Source organism: Salvelinus namaycush, chromosome 26, assembly GCF_016432855.1.
Source record: "Salvelinus namaycush isolate Seneca chromosome 26, SaNama_1.0, whole genome shotgun sequence".
NCBI classification, from domain to species: Eukaryota; Metazoa; Chordata; class Actinopteri; order Salmoniformes; family Salmonidae; genus Salvelinus; species Salvelinus namaycush.
The window spans coordinates 23,472,542-23,491,414 of record NC_052332.1 but is presented as its reverse complement, the minus strand read 5'-3'; the positions used below and the strand labels follow the sequence as shown (position 1 = coordinate 23,491,414).

The 18,873-nt window shown below is 40.8% G+C and overlaps 1 pseudogene; it reads left to right on the top strand.

The window, feature by feature from the left end:
- Positions 1 to 12,901: 12,901 nt before the first annotated feature.
- On the top strand, positions 12,902 to 17,698 carry LOC120021008 (annotated as a pseudogene).
- Positions 17,699 to 18,873: the final 1,175 nt, after the last annotated feature.

Sequence of the window (18,873 nt, the reverse complement as noted above, 5' to 3'; positions counted from 1 at the left end):
TGTAGCACTGTGCGCCTCCCATAGTCTGTTCTGGCCTTGGGGACTGTGAAAAGACCTATGGAGGCATTTCTTGTGGGGTATGCATGGGTGTCTGAGCGGTGTGACAGTAGTTCAAACAGACATCTCGGTGCATTCAACATGTCAAGAAGTAGTGATGAAGTCAATCTCCTCCACTTTGAGCCAGGAGAGATTGACATGCATATTATTATTGTTAGCTCTCTGTACATCCAAGAACCAGCCATGCTACCTTGTTCTGAGTCAATTGCAATTTCCCTAAGTCCCTCTTTGTGGCACCATGACCACACGACTGAACAGTAGTCCAGGTGCAACAAAACTAGGGCCTCTAGTGCCTTGTTGATAGTGTTGTTAAAAAAACAGACAAGTGCTATATTATGGACAGGCTTCTCCACATCTTAGCTACTATTGTATCAATATGTTTCGATAATAACAGTTTACAATCCAGGGTTACTCCAAGCAGTTTAGTCACCTCAACTTGCTCAATTTCCACATTATTTCATTACAAGATTTAGTTGAGATTTAGGGTTTAGTGAATAATTTGTCCCATGTACAATGCTTTTAGTTTTTTGAAATATTTAGGACTAACGTATTCCTTGCCACCCATTCTGAAACTAACTGCAGCTCTTTGTTTAATGTTGCAATCATTTCAGTTGCTGTAGTAGCTGACGTATATAGTGTTGAGTCATCCGATAGACCCACTATATTGTGGATAAGGAGTTACCTTTCTAACAGTTCACAGAGGGTGTTCTTTAATGGAAGCCTTTCCCAACATAATCCAGGTAGAATCAGGAATTCCCCAGGGCAGCTGTCTAGGCCCCTTTACTTTTTTTCAATCTTTACTAACGACATGACACTGGCTTTGAGTAAAGCCAATGTCGCTATGTATCTAGATGACTCAACACTATACACGTCAGCTACTGCAGCAACTGAAATGACTGCAACATTTCACAAAGAGCTGCAGTTTGCTAAAGAATGGCTGGCAAGGAATAAGTTAGTCCTAAATAAGTTTTTCCAACAGTAGACTATGATCGATAATGTCAAAAGCCGCACTGAAGTCTAATAAAACAGCCACCACAATATTGTATCTGGTCAAACACAATTTTTTCCAAAAGTTTGCTCAGGGTTGATAACAGGCTGATTGGTTGGGTATTTGAGCCAGTAAAGGGGGCTTTACTATTCTTAGGTAGCGTAATAACTTTTGCTTCTTTCCAGGCCTGAGGGCACACACTTTCTAGTAGGCTTAAATTGAAGATATTGTCCACTATTATCCTCAGTAATTTTCCATTTAAATTGTCAGACCCAGGTGGCTTGTCATTGTTGATAGACAACAATAATATTTTCACCTCTTCCTTTTTATGGAATTGAAAATTGCAATGCTTGTCTTTCATAATTTGGTCAAATATACTTGGATGTATAGTGTCATCGTTTTCTTGCTGGCATGTCATGCCTAACTTTGCTAATCTTGACAATGAAAAAATCATTAAAGTAGTTGGCAATATCAGTGGGTTTTGTCATAAATGAGCCACCTGATTCAATGAATAATGGCGCGGAGTTTGCCTTTATGCCCCAAATGTAATTTAAGGTGTTCCAAAGCTTTTTACTATCATTCGTTATATCATTAATATTTGTTTCATCGTATAGTTTCTTCTTTTTATTCAGTTTAGTCACATAATTTCTCAATTTGCAGTACTTTTGAAAATCGGTTGTGCAGCCAGCCTTACAGTGCATTCGGGAAGTATTTAGACCATATTTGCCACATTTTGTTACGTTACAGCCTTATTCTAAAATTGGTTACATACATTTTCCCCTCATCAATCTACACACAATATACCATAATGACAAATATATATATATTTTTTTTTTTTAAGTTTTAGGTAATTTATTAAAAATAAAAAACATACCTTATTTACATAATTATTCTGGTGCATCCTGTTTCCATTGATCAGCCTTGATATGTTTCTACAACTTGATTGGAGTCCACCTGTGGTAAATTCAATTGATTGGACATGATTTGGAAAGGCACACACCTGTCTATATAAGGTCCCACAGTTGACAGTACATGTCAGAGCAAAAACCAAGCCATGAGGTCGAAGGAATTGTCCCTAGAGCTCCAAGACAGGATTGTCGAGGCACAGAGCGTACTAAAACATTTCTGCAGCATTGAAGGTCCCCAAGAACACAGTGGCCACCATCATTCTTAAATGGAAGAAGTTTGGAACCACCAAGATTCTTCCTAGTGCTGGCTGCATGGCCAAACTTAGCAATCGGGGGAGAAGGGCCTTTGTCAGGGAGCTCCAGAGTTCCTCTGTGGAGATGGGAGAACCTTCCAGAAGGACAACCATCTCTTCAGCACTCCACCAATTAGGCCTTAATGGTAGAGTGGCCAGATGGAAGCCACTTCTCAGTAAAAGGCACATACAGCTTGCTTGGAGTTTGCAAAAGGGCACCCTAAATGACTCTCAGACCATGATAAACAAGATTCTCTGGTCTAATGAAACCAAGATTGAACTCTTTGGCCTGAATGCCAAGCGTCACATCTGGAGGAAACCTGGCACCATCCCTACGGTGAAGCATGGTGGTGGCAGAATGTTTTTTTTCTTCAGGGACTGGGAGACCAGTCAGGATCAAGGGAAAGATGAACGGAGCAAAGTACAGAGAGATCCTTTGATGAAAATCTGCTCCAGAGTGCTCAGGACCCAGACTGGGGCAAAGGTTCACTTTCCAGCAAGACAACGACCCTAAGCACACAGCCATGACAATGCAGGAGTGGCTTTGGGACAAGTCTCTGAATGTCCTTGAATGGCCCAGCCAGAGCCCGGACTTGAACCTGGTCGTACATCTCTGGAGAGACCTGAAAATAGCTGTGCAGTGACGCTCCCCATCCAACCTGACAGAGCTTGAGAGGATTTGCAGAGATGAATGGGAGAAACTCGCCAAATACAGGTGTGCCAAGCTTGTAATGTCATACCCAAGAAGACTCGAGGCTGTAATCGCTGCCAAAGGTGATTCAACAAAGTACTGAGTAAAGGGTCTGAATACTTATGTAAATGTGATATTTCAGTTATTTAATTTGAATACATTTGCAAAAATTTCTAAACCTGTTTTTGCTCTGTCGTTATGGGGTATTGTGTGTAGATTGGGGGAAAAAACAATGTAATCCATTTCAGAATAAGGCTGTAACGTAACACAATGTGGAAATAATCAAGGGGTCTGAATACTTTCCGAATGCACTGTATTTGCCATACCTTTTGTCTCATCCATCTCAACCATTACATTTTTCAATTCCTCATCAATCCAAGTCGATTCAAAAGTTTTTTTTGTCATTTTCTTAATACAGTAGGTTCATGTTTTAGTAACTAATAAGCAATTTCATAAATGTGTCAAGTGCAGCGTCTGATTGCTCCTCATAACACACCACAGACCAGCAAATATTATTTGCATCATCAACATAAGAATCGCTACAAAACTTATTTAACGACCTCTTATACACTATTAGGCCCAGCCTTTGGAAATGTGGTTTTCCTAGATATGGCTACTATATTGTGATCACTACATCCGATCGATTTGTTTCTGCAATTTCTGCAGTATTAGTAAACGTGATTAATGCATGTTGATGATTTAATTCCTGTGCTGTTTGTAAATACCCTGGTAGGTTGACTGATAATCTGAATCAGGTTGCAGGCACTGGTTACAGTTTGAATCTTTTTCTTGGGGGGTGGGCAGCTTGTTGAAAGCCAGTCAATATTGAAATCACCCAGAAAATATACCTCTCTGTTGGGATCACATTATCAAGCATTTCACACGTATTCTCCACATATTGACTGTTAGCACTTGGTGGTCGATGGTAGCTTCCCACAAAAATGGGCTTTAAGTGGGGCAGATGAACCTGTAGCCATATTACTTCAACAGTATTTAACATTAGATCCTCTCTAAGCTTTACAGGTATGTGGTTCTTAATATAGACTGCAACACCGCCCCATTGGCATTTCTGTCATTTCTGTGTATGTTAGAACCATATTGCTACCACTGTATCATCAAAGGTGTTTCAGAGATTGTCAGAATATGAATGTCATCAGTTACTAGCAAGTTATTGACTTCATGAACCTTATTTCTTAGGCTACATATGTTAACGTGGGCTATTTTTAGCACTTTTCTGAGATGCTTGATTGTTTTCATTGGTTTACTGGAAAGCTTAGCAGAAGTAGACATGCTCGTAATATTTATGTTAGTGCCAGTGTGCTGCACAGAGTGGACTTCCTACTAGGGCACACCGCCTCAGTGCTAACAGTATAGCTAGTTCATATGCACATGATATAGGCACACATACTGCATACTTTAGCTGTGGGACCAGCAGAGGCATTCAGGGCAGTTAGAGGGACATGAATTAGGTTACTTACATTGTGTCTTCCAACGTCCCTGGGATAATGTACATTTGCTGAGGCATTATGATAACTCAGCAATACAATGGTAGGAATTAATTGAGCTGGGTTTGGGTCATTGGTAAGTCATTGTCTAAACGCAGCCTTATAATTCTGTGAAAGAATCCAGGAACCCAAATGATTTAGGTGGATCCCATCCTCCTTATAAAGTGTACTTTGTTTCCAGAAAGTATCACAATTGTCAATAAATGTTACACCCACAGAGCTGCAATAGTCTCGTAGCCTGTTATGGAGAGCTATAAGTCTGCTCAAACGTTCAATGCCATGATTTAGGGAGGGCCAGATATTATGGGGTGTTTGTTGGTGTCAAGCAGGGACCCAATCAGTTCTTTAAAATCCAGCTGCCCTTCATAATGTCATCTGAACTATTATAGACAACATTTCCTGATGCTGGTTTAAAATGTTGGGGAGCAGCTTATTGATGTCCTGTACTCGTGCTCCTGGATAGCACAGTGTTTTTACTCCAGGGACTGAGACATTTCTCACCATTGAACTGCCCAATACAACTGCCTGAGAAGGGAATAGAGAAATCTGCCCATTCCTACCCCTCACATAATTTGTTGAATCTTTCAAGGGTCCACGAGAAGCAGGATAGCGTACGGCCGCTGATCCCGGCGATAGGTCCAGACCTCCCACAGCAGGCAGTGCCCCGTCAGATCCAGAAAGAGGGAAAAGAGCCAAACTCAACGACAAAGCCGCTACTGTCAGCGTAGTTGGAGTCAGCAGGATAAGCAGATGGAGGCGACTTCCTTGGCAGGCGAGTTCCAGGTAGCACAGGCCATTCGGATAGGGACAAATGACAAGGCGGGGAAACATCCATAAGGCCCGAGCAGCGTCCAGCCGTAGGAGTTGAGAACGAGAAAGTTACAATTTGCGTTTTTCCCATATATTTGGACAGAATTGAGATTTGCTTGATAAGCGTAGCCACCTCATTCCTGTAATCCTCCAATAGCAAACAATTGCCACATTGGAACTCTGGATTGTCAATATTGTGTAATAAACACACCTTCTACAGCGCAGGAAACGTTTGTTAGCTATTCCAGGCAATGCGGGCTCCATTGCAACCTAGCTGACTAGTTGGTATAAGGTGTTGACACAAACACTTATAAAAAATAAAATAAAAAGTGAAACTTCAGAAACAACAGCTCGAGGCGCTGGAGGTATCTGAGTTTGTGACAGGAAATTACGTTATTGTGTGTGTGACTGAACATCTTATAGACCAGGGGTATTCAAATGTTACCCTAAGGTCTTTCTGTTCTACCTGATAATTATTGCCCCCTCCTGGTATCACAGGTCTAAATTCGTCCCTGATTAGAGGGGAACAATGAAAAAACGCCTTCGAGGTCCAGATTTGAACTTGAGGGTAGACTAGTATAAATGGTCATCTTGAATCAGTTGAAAATAAACATGTTATATACCAGAGCCCACCATGGAAGCTACAGTGACAGCGTCCCTCCCATATTTTATGTTTCTCTGTTACCAACTGTATGGGTTTAGGGGAAGATACCGTATGGCTCTCAGTCAAAACAGTTGGCACATACAGTACCAGTCAAAAGTTTGGACATACTTACTCATTCAAGGGTTTTCATTTGGACTATTTTCTACATTGTAGAATAATAGTTAATACATCAAAAAGATGAAATAACACATGAAATCATGTAGTAACTAAAAAAAGTGTTAATCAAATCAAAATATGTTAGATTTTACATTCTTCAAAGTAGCCACCCTTTTGCTTTGATGACAGCTTTGCACACTCTTGGCATTCTCTCAACCAGCTTCACCTGGAATGCTTTTCCAACACTCTTGAAGGAGTTCCCACATGCTGAGCACTTGTTGGCTGCTTTTCCTTCACTCTGCGGTCCAACTCATCCCAAACCATTTAACTTCTTGCGACTACAGGGGGTGCTGTTCCGAATTAGCATTTTGTCGTCTCCAAATTAAACTGCCTAGTACTCAATTCTTGCTCGTACAATATGCATATTATTAATTCTATTGGATAGAAAACACTTTCTAGTTTCATACAAAGTTGGAATGATGTCTGTGGGTGACCCAGAACTCTTTCTACAGCGAAATCCATGACAGACAGTGAAAGGTCTGAGAGCGAAGCTCTGATTTCAGATCAGTTTTAAAAGTCTGTGTATATCCTATGGAACGACACGAACTGCACCCGCCTTCCCCTGGATGTCAGTAACCAATGAGAAGTGGAATGGGCCTTCTGCGTAGCTCTCAGAGGTTATAAAGGACCAAGGAGTGAGGGTAGCCCCCCTTTCGACGCTCGCCTTTACGCAGGAAGACACCTCCGGATGCCATTTTCAAAGGCTCGGTTATCAACGTAAAATGTATCCGTCTGTAATTTAATTCGATATAGGACTTAGAAACATCATAAGGTAGTTAATTTAAACCGTTTTATAGCAATTTATATCCGTTTAGTGCGATTTTGATGCATTTCTATGTGAAGCACCGGGCACATTTCGGGGTCCCGGTCGAACGTTAGCGGGCATTTAGACGGACAAAGGACATCTTTCGACCAAAAGAAGATTAAACCCAAGAAAGAATACATTGCCCAAGAATCTGATGGAAGAACAGCTCAAAGTAAGCAATATTTAATATGATAAATCGTTGTTCTGTCGAAATATTTTAAACGCATATTTCGCCATTTTGTTTGGTATAGCTTCACTTGGCGAACCCTGTATTGAAAAGTAAGGATAATTTTAAAAATGTAAGTCAGCGGTTGCATTAAGAACTAATTTGTCTTTCGATTCCTGTCAACTCTGTATTTTTTAGTCAAGTATATGATTAGCTTTCGATTAAACTAGATCACTCTGAAAGCTGACGTCCCTCATTTTGATGCTTGAGTTGTGACTATTTCCATTGTATAACCACGGTTTTGTATGGCTAAATATGCACCTTTTCGAACAAACTGTATATGTATGTTGTAAAATGATGTTACAGGAGTGTCATCGGAAGAATTCTGAGAAGGTTAGTGAAAAAATTAATATATTTTGGCGATGATAACGTTATAGCTCCCTTTGCCTTGAATTCATACTCTACTAACGTTTTCACATGTGGTATGCTAACTTATCGATTTATTGTGTTTTCGCTGAAAAACGCTTAGAAAATCTGAAATATGGTCTGAAATCACAAGAACTGTGTCTTTCCATTGCTATGCTTTGTCTATTTTTATGAAATGTTTTATGATGAGTAAATTGGTCATACACGTTGCTCTATCTAGTAATTCTAGTCGATTTGTGATGGTCGGTGCAATTGTAAACTGTGATTTCTACCTGAAATATGCACTTTTTTCTAACAACACCTATCCTATACCATAAATATGTTATCAGACTGTCATCTGATGAGTTTTTGTCTTGGTTTGTTGCTATCAATATCTTAGTTTAGCCGAATTGGTGATAGCTAGTGGTGGAGAGAGAAAATGGTGGACAAAGAAAGATGGTGTATTTTGCTAACGTGGTTAGCTAATAGATTTACATATTGTGTCTTCCCTGTAAAACATTTTAAAAAACAGAAATGATGGGTTTATTCACAAGATCTGTATCTTTCATCTGGTGTCTTGGACTTGTGATTTAATGATATTTAGATGCTACTATTTACTTGTGAAGCTATGCTAGCGATGCTAATCAGTGTGGGGGGGGTGGGGGGTGATCCCGGATACGGGGTTGATACTCGTTTAAATTGGATTGAGGTCAGGGGATTGTGGAGGCCAGGTCATCTGATGCAGCACTCCATCACTCTCCTTCTTGGTCAAATAGCCCTTACACAACCTGGAGGTGTGTTGGGTCATTGTCCTGTTGAAAAACAAATGATAGTCCCACTAAGTGCAATCTAGATGGGATGGAGCATCGCTGCAGAATGATGTGGTAGCCATGCTGGTTAAGTATTCCTTGAATTCTAAATAAATCACAGACAGTGTCACCAGCAAAGCACCCCCACACAATCTTTCCACCACCTCCATGCTTCACGGTGGGAACCACACATGTGGAGATCATCCGTTCACCTATTCTGGGTTTCACAAAGACACAGCGTTTGGAGCCAAAAATCTGAAATTTGGACTCATCAGACCAAAGGACAGATTTCCACCGGTCTAATGTCCATTGCTCGTGTTTCTCAGCCCAAGCAAGTCTGTTCTTATTGGTGTCCTTTAGTAGTGGTTTCATTGCGGCAATTCGACCATGAAGGGCCTGAGTCAAGAAGTCTCCTCTGAACAGTTGATGTTCAGACGTGTCTGTTACTTGAACTCTCTGAAGCATTTATTTGGGCTGCAATCTGAGGTGCAGTTAACTTTACTGAATTTATCCTCTGCAGCAGAGGTAACTCTGGCTCTTCCTTTCCTATGGCGGTGCTCATGAGAGCCAGTTACATCATAGCGCTTGATGGTTTTTACGAGTGCACTGGAAGTAACTTTCAAAGTTCTTGAAATTTTCCGTATTGACTAACCTTCATGTCTTAAAGTAATGATGGACTGTCGTTTCTCTTTGCTTATTTGAGATGTTCTTGCCATTATGTGGACTTGGTCTTTTACCAAATAGGGCTATCTTCTGTGTCACAACACAACTGATTGGCTAAAACACATTAAGAAGGAAAGGAATTCCACAAATTAACTTTTAACAAGGTACACCTGTTACTTGAAATGCATTCCAGGTGACTACCTCATGTAGCTGGTTGAGAGAATGCCAAGAGTGTGAAAGTGTGGCTACTTTGAAGAATCTCAAATATAAAATATATTTTGATTTGTTAACACTATTTTGGTTACTACATGATTCCATATGTGTTATTTCATAGTTTTCATGTCTTCATTATTATTCTACAATGTAGAATAATAGTAAAAATAAAGAAAAACCCTGGAATGAGTAGGTGTGTCCAAACTTTTGACTGGTACTGTATATCATGACGCCATTTAGTGACGTTTTTGTTCGTTTTGGTCTTCGGCAGTTTCTTTCCCCGGTTGTTCTTGCACAACATTTTTTCTTGAGGCAAGTCGAATTTCGGTAGCTGAAGTCTATGCCCTTTCGTTGGTGATTGGTCAACAGTACTACTCCTAGTAGGTGTGGGAACTATGGACGGAATTCTTTAATGAGGTATTTGTTGTCATTCAAAGAGAGACTACTAGTTTTCATGCAAATCTTTTCACTTGAGAAATACTGCATCAAACATCTTAGATGTAAAATTGTGTGACTAAGACCTCCTTGTCACAATTTCAACATTTATTACAGATTTCTCGATCTATCTTAGATCAATTCTGACTATTTTGAGGAAGTGTTACTGGCTATGTTGCTACAGTAATATTTGAGCTTTTTTCAATTTTTTTAAGTTGTCTTTTAAGGGAGTATGGAAGCACTAGTGCTGAGCGATTAACCGAAATCACATTATTTCTTTTTTTGAAACAATTAATTGACCAACATTGGGTTCAATTATTTGAATACCATTTCGTATTTTTTTTCCCTGTGAGCTCAATGTGTAGTTTCTCTAGATATAAATCAGATCAAGCCCGACCTGTGCAATATAGTAGGGAGTTGTAGTTTCCAACAGGCCAATATTCTACATAGTTTAGCGGAAAAAACATGGTTATTAACTACAATGACCATAAGTAATTGTGCTCTTACTTGTCCGGTCTGTGTGGAGGCAGACACGCAATAGACAGCAGTGGCTTTGTGATATCTCTACCTGAAAATACATGATCTAAGTGATTGCTATTTTTTATTCAGCAGTCATAAAAGTATGCCTTATTTACTTTAGAAAAACAACTAAAATAGTGATTTTGTCAGACAGCATAGGCAGCAAAAAAAAGTAGGAGGTATTTGAACCCAATTTACTCTACAATTGACCCCTGTTACATTTAGCCCCACTCTCCCCTATGCACTCACAACCATGCTGCTTGTCACGCCCTGACCGTAGATTGCTTTGTATGTTTCTATTTTTCAGGGTGTGATGTGGGTGGGTATTCTATGTCTGGGTATTCTATGTTATAGGTCTAGGTTTTCTGTTTCTGTGTGTTTGGCCTGGTGTGGTTCCCAATCAGAGGCAGCTGTCTATCGTTGTCTCTGACTGGGAGCCATATTTAGGTAGCCTGTTTTCCCACTTTTGTTTGTGGGTGGTTGTTTCCTGTTTAGTGTTTTGTTTCACCTTTCAGGACTGTTCGTTTTGTCGTTTTTTTTATTGCTTGTCAAGTGTTTTCGTATTTTATTAAAAAAATATGACCACTTACCACGCTGCACCTTGGTCCTCCTCTCCTTCTCCAGATGACAATTGTTACACTGCTGCTAACAACTCCCACTTTAAGATGGTGCAGTTCCAGCATATTTATGAGTTGAGAAATAAATCAAGTAGGAATGGAAAGCTGGTATCCCCCTCCTTTCAACAAAGGCTGTTAAAACTGCTGTTTTTTCCTCCTCTATTTCAAGAATTGTAGTGCATTGACTGTTTGTCAGAATGCATGTCTCCCTCCCTGTGGCACTCCTGAATGCGCCTCGAGAGGAATATTTATCTTGTATAAAACACACAACAATAAGCTGACTAGGTAAATACAGTGAGCTCCAAAAGTATTGGGAGAGTGACAACTTTTTTCGTTGTTTTAGCTCTGGATTTGAAATGATCCCATATTCCTAGCACACAATGATTATGTCAAGCTTTTTGGATGCATTTACTGTTTATTTTGGTTGTGTTTCAGATTATTTTGTGTTCTATAGAAATTAATGTTAAATAATGTATTGTGTAATTTTGGAGTCACTTTTATTCAAGTTAAAAATAGAATATGTTTCTAAACACTTCTACATTAATGTGGATGCCGCCATAATTACGGATAATCCTGAGTAAATGAGAACTGTTCTAGCATCTTCAATGTGCACCTCTGCAGAAATATTTTTTCATGTTCCATATTTTCTTTGCCGTGGCGGCAATAATTTTCCCGTGGTGCAATGCCACATATAAATGCCTGCAGCGGAAACACTGGGCAGCAGCTCTATAGAAATGAGATGATGACTTGGAATGAAATAATATTATTGAAATAAAATAAAATGTAATATACACAACTGAAATATGTTATTAAAGTGAAGTAATTTAAAGTAATGTGAATAAATGACTGTTAACTCACATAATGCATAGTGCACTTAATAAAAAATAAAACAATTATTGAAATCAAAAACCGTGCAAATCTTTTCATAATCGAACAGAAACCAAACTCAAAAAGCACTAATTGCTCTGCACTAGCGAGCACAGATGTTCACTTTAGCTTCGTCGAGTTCTGCTACAAGCAGTGAGAACCTAATCTGCACCGCCTTTATGGACATTGTGAAACTCTGTCTGGAACAGAACATGCTCTGTGATCGTGTAATATGGCTAGAGAGATGGGAGGGGTCTCCTGCTTACAGGTGTCTTTGGATGACCGTTATGAAGACGCTGCGGATTTTGGTTTCTGCTGCCCTGTTCCTGGGGTCCGCCTCTGCTGCCACTGTAAGTCCATTTTAGTTGATTTGGTTTTGATCATTTCATCTTTACTGTAATTAAATAAATAATTATATTTTTTAGTAAAACAAATGTCCAAATATCATATTTGTTAATGTAGCTGTTTTAATGTAGCTGTGTTTTTTCTTACTATCTGTGGTTTTGATCACCTCGTTGAGGTGAAGAAGATACTATAGAAATGTAGTTGGACAAAAAAAGGCTACTAAGTATTTAGTTTATACTGAGAAGGTAAACAATAGTAAAACACAAAGGCTTAAAACATCAGAGAGTTAAAAACATCTCCTGCGTTTGTACTCACGCTGCAGGTTTTTCACATGTTTATCAGCAATGGGTTGACAAGCAGTGTGAATTCAACAGCTGAACATCTTTTTTGCAACAGTTCGTACTCATGAACAACAAAAAACAATGACACTACATCCATAAAACAGCAACACTGAATAGATTGGTGCCTATTATAAAAACAGTTTCACACTTTACACATGCACATACAGTGGGGCAAAAAAGTATTTAGTCAGCCACCAATTGTGCAAGTTCTCCCACTTAAAAAGATGAGAGAGGCCTGTAATTTTCATCATAGGTACACTTCAACTATGACAGACAAAATGAGGGGGAAAAATCCAGAAAATCACATTGTAGGATTTTTTATGAATTTATTTGCAAATTATGGTGGAAAATAAGTATTTGGTCACCTACAAACAAGCAAGATTTCTGTCTCTCACAGACCTGTAACTTCTTCTTTAAGAGGCTCTTCTGTCCTCCACTCGTTACCTGTATTAATGGCACCTGTTTGAACTTGTTATCAGTATAAAAGACACCTTGTTATGTGGCTGACTAAATACTTTTTTGCCCCACTGTATTACTGAAAGTTTAATGAGTTAGTATCTGACCTTTGGGTGTGGATGTGTAGCTTGGAGTGGTGTACACTGAGGGAGGCATGGAACATCAAATCTGATGGACTCTTCGGCACCATGGACGTCTTCAAAGGAATCCCCTTCGCTGACAAGCCCAGCAAGTTTGAGAAGTCCAAGCGTCACCCTGGATGGGATGGTGGGTACCAAAAAACTAAATGCCTCAGATGTCTATCCATTCAGCAAGGAATATCATGTTATTTGTACAAAACAATGTACTAATACTGAAGCAGATTGTAAAATAAATATTGGACAGGCATGTATCAGACATGTATCAGATGTATATTATGTACAAATGTAGGATCTTAATTTGATCACCCAGTTGCAGTGAACTAAAACTTGTAATCCATTTGAGGTTTAAAATTTTTGTAATTTTCACTTAGAAATTTCAGACTTGATTTTCCCTTACAAAAATTGTATTAAACCCCACGAAAATGTCCATTGACTATAATCCACATAAGAATTTACATTTGCTGTTGCTGCAGAATTATTTTCCTGCTGTAGCTAACTGGCTCAAATTAAGATCCTACACCTGTGCCTGTGTCTTTACCTGTCACTAGAGTAGGACATCAGCTAATAAGGCATCAGCCCTTGTCTTTCATCCACAATTCGTTCCAGTCATTGGCAGCAGAGAACTGGAAGGAGAGGCGGCCAAAGGAAGTGTTGGCTTTGGGGATGACCAGTGAAATATACCTGATGGAGCGCGTGCTACGGGTGGGTGTTGCTATGGTGACCAGTGAGCTGAGATAAGGCGGGGCTTTACCTAGTAAAGACTTATAGATGACCTGGAGCCAGTGGATTTGGCGACCGCTTATGCCTGGAGCCGGCCCTGACACGCAGAATCTGCCCACGGGAAATTAGTAGGTAGAGTACTGCAGCTGGCTAACAGAGCCGTCTTCCATGTCAGGTAACTATGGTTTGTGGGACCAGCACGCTGCCATTGCTTGGGTAAACAGGAACATCCGTGCCTTCGGAGGAGACCCCAACAACCTCACCATCTTCGGGGAGTCTGCCGGCGCTGTTAGCTCCAGCTTCCAGGTGTGGGACTAAAAAAGGAGAGTAACAGTTTTAATACAGAGGTCTCAGGGCAAAGGTAGTGATGTAAAAATACAAAGAAAGTCTAGTAGAATGATGTTTCTTCAGTCTCAATGTTATATACTCTTCATTAAAATGTCATGATTATTCAGTGTCTTCCTGCCATAAAGCATACGTTAATTGTCAAAGTGTCTAGTTTCTGTTAACTGTTGTGTCTGTGAAGTTAGTTGGTAGGGTGGTGATACATTTAACAATGAGAACAGTGAGATTTCTGCTTCTTTATTCTGGACCATGATGTCCTGTACGCTACATAGTCAGCTGTTTGTCACAAGTTCCTGAGACCTCGGAGAACTCTGTGTCCTGTGTCTAAAAAGGTTGATGGAAAACACTTGTATTTCAGACCTTGTTAACGTTGAACTTTTTAGATAGTTAGATATGTGTAAGCATTAAGCAGGGTTCTCCTGTTATGATTGTAAGCAAAGATAGGTACAGATGTACTAATTCGAGTTTGAATGTACTTTACCGCCACACAGACACTCTCTCCCCATAACAAAGGGCTGATCCGCAGGGCAATCTCCCAGAGTGGTGTTGCTCTCTGCCCCTGGGCTATCAACAGGAACCCCCGTGCCTTTGCAGAGAACGTATGTGTACTTCTGTAACAATGAGGTGGAATATGGACTGACAGAGAGGGATATTGGCTGTTAAAGGGATGTCTCATCCCCCTTTCTGTCTCTTTAGGTTGCTGAGAAGGTGGGCTGCTCCAAGGATGATCAGATGATGGCCTGCCTGAAACTTATTGACGCTAAGGTTCTCACTCTGGCCGGTTCCACGTCCCTGAGTGGTTCTCCCTCCAGTGAGTGTTCACTTTGATTAATGTACGGGGCTGTGGCACACTGTGAGAAAGACGCTGAGGAGGATGTGATTTGCATGCATTGATGCCTGTAATGATACCTGTATAGATGAGCATTAGCCTGATGCTCACGTCTCCTCAGCCAACCATTTTACACAGTAATTTGGTGATGGCCATGTCCTGCCGATAGCATCAAGAGGTATGTCTGTCTCTGCCTGTTTTCTCTAGCCCCCATGGTAGACAACCTGGTCCTCTCCCCTGTGATCGATGGAGACTTCCTGCCTGATCACCCAGGTAACCTGTTCCACAACGCCGCTGACATTGACTACCTCGCCGGGGTCAACAGCATGGATGCCCACCTCTTCACTGGCCAGGACATCAACAATCCAAGCGCAAACGTCCCTGTGTGAGTGGCTATGCTATGGGCTGATTATTTTCCTGGGAGGAAGAGGGCTGATTGGTTCCCTGGGCGGAAGAGGGCACTCTGTTTGTCGTTGGCCATGTGCATGGTGTAGCTTAAATGGGACTGCAGATTTTACAGAACCAACTGAGTCTAACAAGTGGTAGTAGAATCAAATAATAAAGGACAGGGTTATCAGTTCAGCCAGGTCCCTAACACAGTGAGATTCAGAAGAGGTTGTTATATCTGTTGAGCCTTATCTCTAGGGTATCCAATCAAAAATGCATAATGTGTAAATTTTGTAGAAACTCCTCTAAGAAAACCAATGGTCCAAACCTCATGTTTCTAGCATCATCCATTCAAAAGTAATTGACATTTTTACCCTTGTAGGATGGCCAACATTAGGATGACTAAATCAATGGAGGCAAGAGAAAAAAAGTTATAAAAAATAAGGAATATTGCACAGCATCGCATCAGCTAGGCTGGATGCTATGTATGAATGAAGTCTACCTGACAGGGTCACTTTCCGTTTAACTCGTCATTATTCTTCACGAATCCGTAGGACATAAAACAATATAGAGGTACACTACATGACCAGAAGTATGTGGACACCAGCCCGTCGAACATCTCATTCCAAAATCATAGGCATTAATATGGAGTTGGTCTCCCCTTTGCTGCTATAATAGCCTCCAGTCAAGGCCAGTCAAGTTTTTCCAACTCGATCTCGACAAACCATTTCTGTATGGACTTCGCTTTGTGTACGGGGGTATTGTCATGCTGAAACAGGAAAGAGCCTTCCCCAAACTGTTGCCCCCAAGTTGGAAGCACAGAATCTTCTAGTATGTTATTTTTTATGTAGTATTACGATTTCCCTTCACTGGAAATTAGGGGCCTAGCCCAAACCATGAAAAACAGCCCAGACCGTTATTCCTCCTCCACCAAACCTTACAGTTGGCACTATGCATTCGGGCAGGTAGCGTTCTCCTGGCATCTGCCAAACACAGATTCATCCGTCAGACTGCCAGATGGTGAAGCGTGATTCATCACACATTTCCACTGCTCCAGAGTCCAATGGCGTCGAGCTTCAGACCACTCTAGCCGACGCTTGGCATTGCGCATAGCAATCTTAGGCTTGTGTGCGGCTGCTCGGCCATGGAAACCCAATTCATGAAGCTCCCAATAAACAGTTATTGTGTTGACGTTGCTTCCAGAGGCAGTTTGGAACTCGGTAGTATGTGTTGCAACCGAGGACAGAGTTTTTACACGCCATGCACTGCAGCAGTCGGCTGTCCCATTCTGTGAGCTTGTGTGGCCTACCACTTCAAGGCTGAGCCGTTGTTGCTCTTAGACATTTCCACTTCACAATAACAGCACTTACAGTTGAACGGGGCAGCTCTAGCAGGGCAGAAATTTTACGAACTGACTAGTTGGAAAGGTAGCATCCTACGTTGACTGCCACAATGAAAATCACTAAGCTCTTCAGTAAGGCCATTCTACTGTCAATGTTTGTGTATGGAGACTGCATGGCAGCGTGCTCGATTTTATACACCTGTCAGCAATGGGTATGGCTGAAATAGCCAAATCCAGTAATATGAAGGGGTCTCCGCATACTTTTGTATATATAGTGCATCTCTCTTTCTCTTTCTCACTACAGGTCAGACGTGAAACTGCTCTTGAGTTCTTTGACTAAAAAGGGAGAGGCCGCTACAAACAACGCTTTCGCAGAGTACACGGCTGACTGGGGAGATGAGCCAAGCCAGAAGACAATCAAGAAGACCGTTGTTATGATCGAAACTGACTACATTTTCCTGGTTCCTACCCAGGTTGCTCTCTACCTGCACGCCTCTAATGCCCAGTGAGTCTTCCTCATTGTTTCTGTAGCACAGCCCTTCTCACCCAGTTTGTTTCCCATCCTAGCATTACATATCTGATATCTAGTAATTTCTCCTCTCCTTGCCCTACCCCAGATCTGCACGCACCTACTCCTACCTCTTTTTGGAGCCAACCCGGAATAGTCCAACCTTACCCCAGCTGGATGGAGGCGGACCATGCTGATGACCTGCAGTATGTGTTCGGCAAGCCCTTCACCACGCCCCTGGCATACTGGCCCAGCCACCGTGACGTCTCCAGATACTTGATTGCCTACTGGACCAACTTCGCCAGGACCGGGTAAAAAAGAGCTGCAATGCAATCATGTATATCTCTCCCCCACTGGATGTGATTACTGTATAAGTGATGTTTTCCTCACAAAAACTATAATGTATCTAATGTTCTCACCGTTATGTTTTCTTACCATCAACCCCTTTCCCACCACAGAGACCCCAACAACGGAGAGTCGAAGGTGCCTGTGACCTGGCCTGCATACACCACCTCTGGGCAAAAATACCTGGAGATCAATGCACACATGAACAAGAACTACGTCCATGAGAAGATGAGGGTGCGCTTTGTGAACTGGTGGTCTAACATCTTTCCCAGCCTGCCCTCCGTCTGAGGAAGCTCTCACTGAGCACAGGCTCCCTGATGCATCATTCACAGATATACAGATTGGTCTTGTCATGTCACAAATGCAAGGCTACCAGTATCACCAGATGCATTTCTCATTGTAACCATTTTTTCGTTGGCAAAATAAATTAATGCAATTAAGAAGTCTATCCTGTCTTCTGTTTTTAATACTATCCAGAGGGGTATACGACAAATCAGGATCAATGAGTTAGCCAGCTAACTGAGAAACAACCAGATTTTCTGGTTCATTTATACATCTAAACGTATATATGTGTTTTTGGTTGTTGAGTCAATTAGACCATGCCCATTTCAAGCTTATCTTTCAAAAGAATAAAACATATATTTAGGCAAGTTTGCTGACTAACTCATTGATCCTGCTTGCTAGTATACCACTCTGTCCACCAGTGAAAAGTATTTTGTATGTATTTGTCAAGAAATTATCTTAAATGAACATTATGAACTCCTACCAAGTAATATACACATTTGTATCAAAGCCCGATGGTGAAAGAAAGAAACAATATGTTGGGGTAAACTTATACATCGAAGTTCTGTCATCAGAATTTACATTGGAGTTGTTTTTCTCTGATTAGTTGCATTAAATAGTTTTGCCACCAGAGATCACTGACGCGACAGGTAACTCCCAAAATAAAGGATACAGTTGAGTAAATTAGGGATACAAAGTTTGTTGAAAGCAGGTGCGGTTCCTGAGTAAATTAAGCAATTAACATCCCATCATGCTTAGGGTCGGTGGTATAAAGTACTTATGTAAAATTACTTGAAAGTACTAATGAAAGTACTAAATATGTTTTCTGGGGTATCTGTACTTTACTATTTATATTTTTGACAAAACATTTACTTCACTAACTGTCTGTCAAAAAAATACAAAAAAAGGAAATTGTGCAGTCTGATTTGCTTAATATAAGGATTTGGATGTATAGCTTTTACTTTTTACTTTTACTCAAGTATGACAATTGAGTACTTTTTCCACCTCTGCTTAGGGTAATGTGTAAAAATACCCAGTTGCCGATTGTTTTGGCTACTACCATGGCTAGAAGAAGAGCGCTAAGTGACTTTGAAAGAGGGGTCTCAAAGGAGCATAGGGGGTTTAACGTGTGTGTCAGTCAATCAGCAGGTCTCAACCCAATTGAATAGCTCTGGGAGATTCTGGAGCGGCGACTGAAACAGAGTTTTCCATCAACAAAACACCAAATGATGGAATTTATCATGGAAGAATGGTGTTGCATC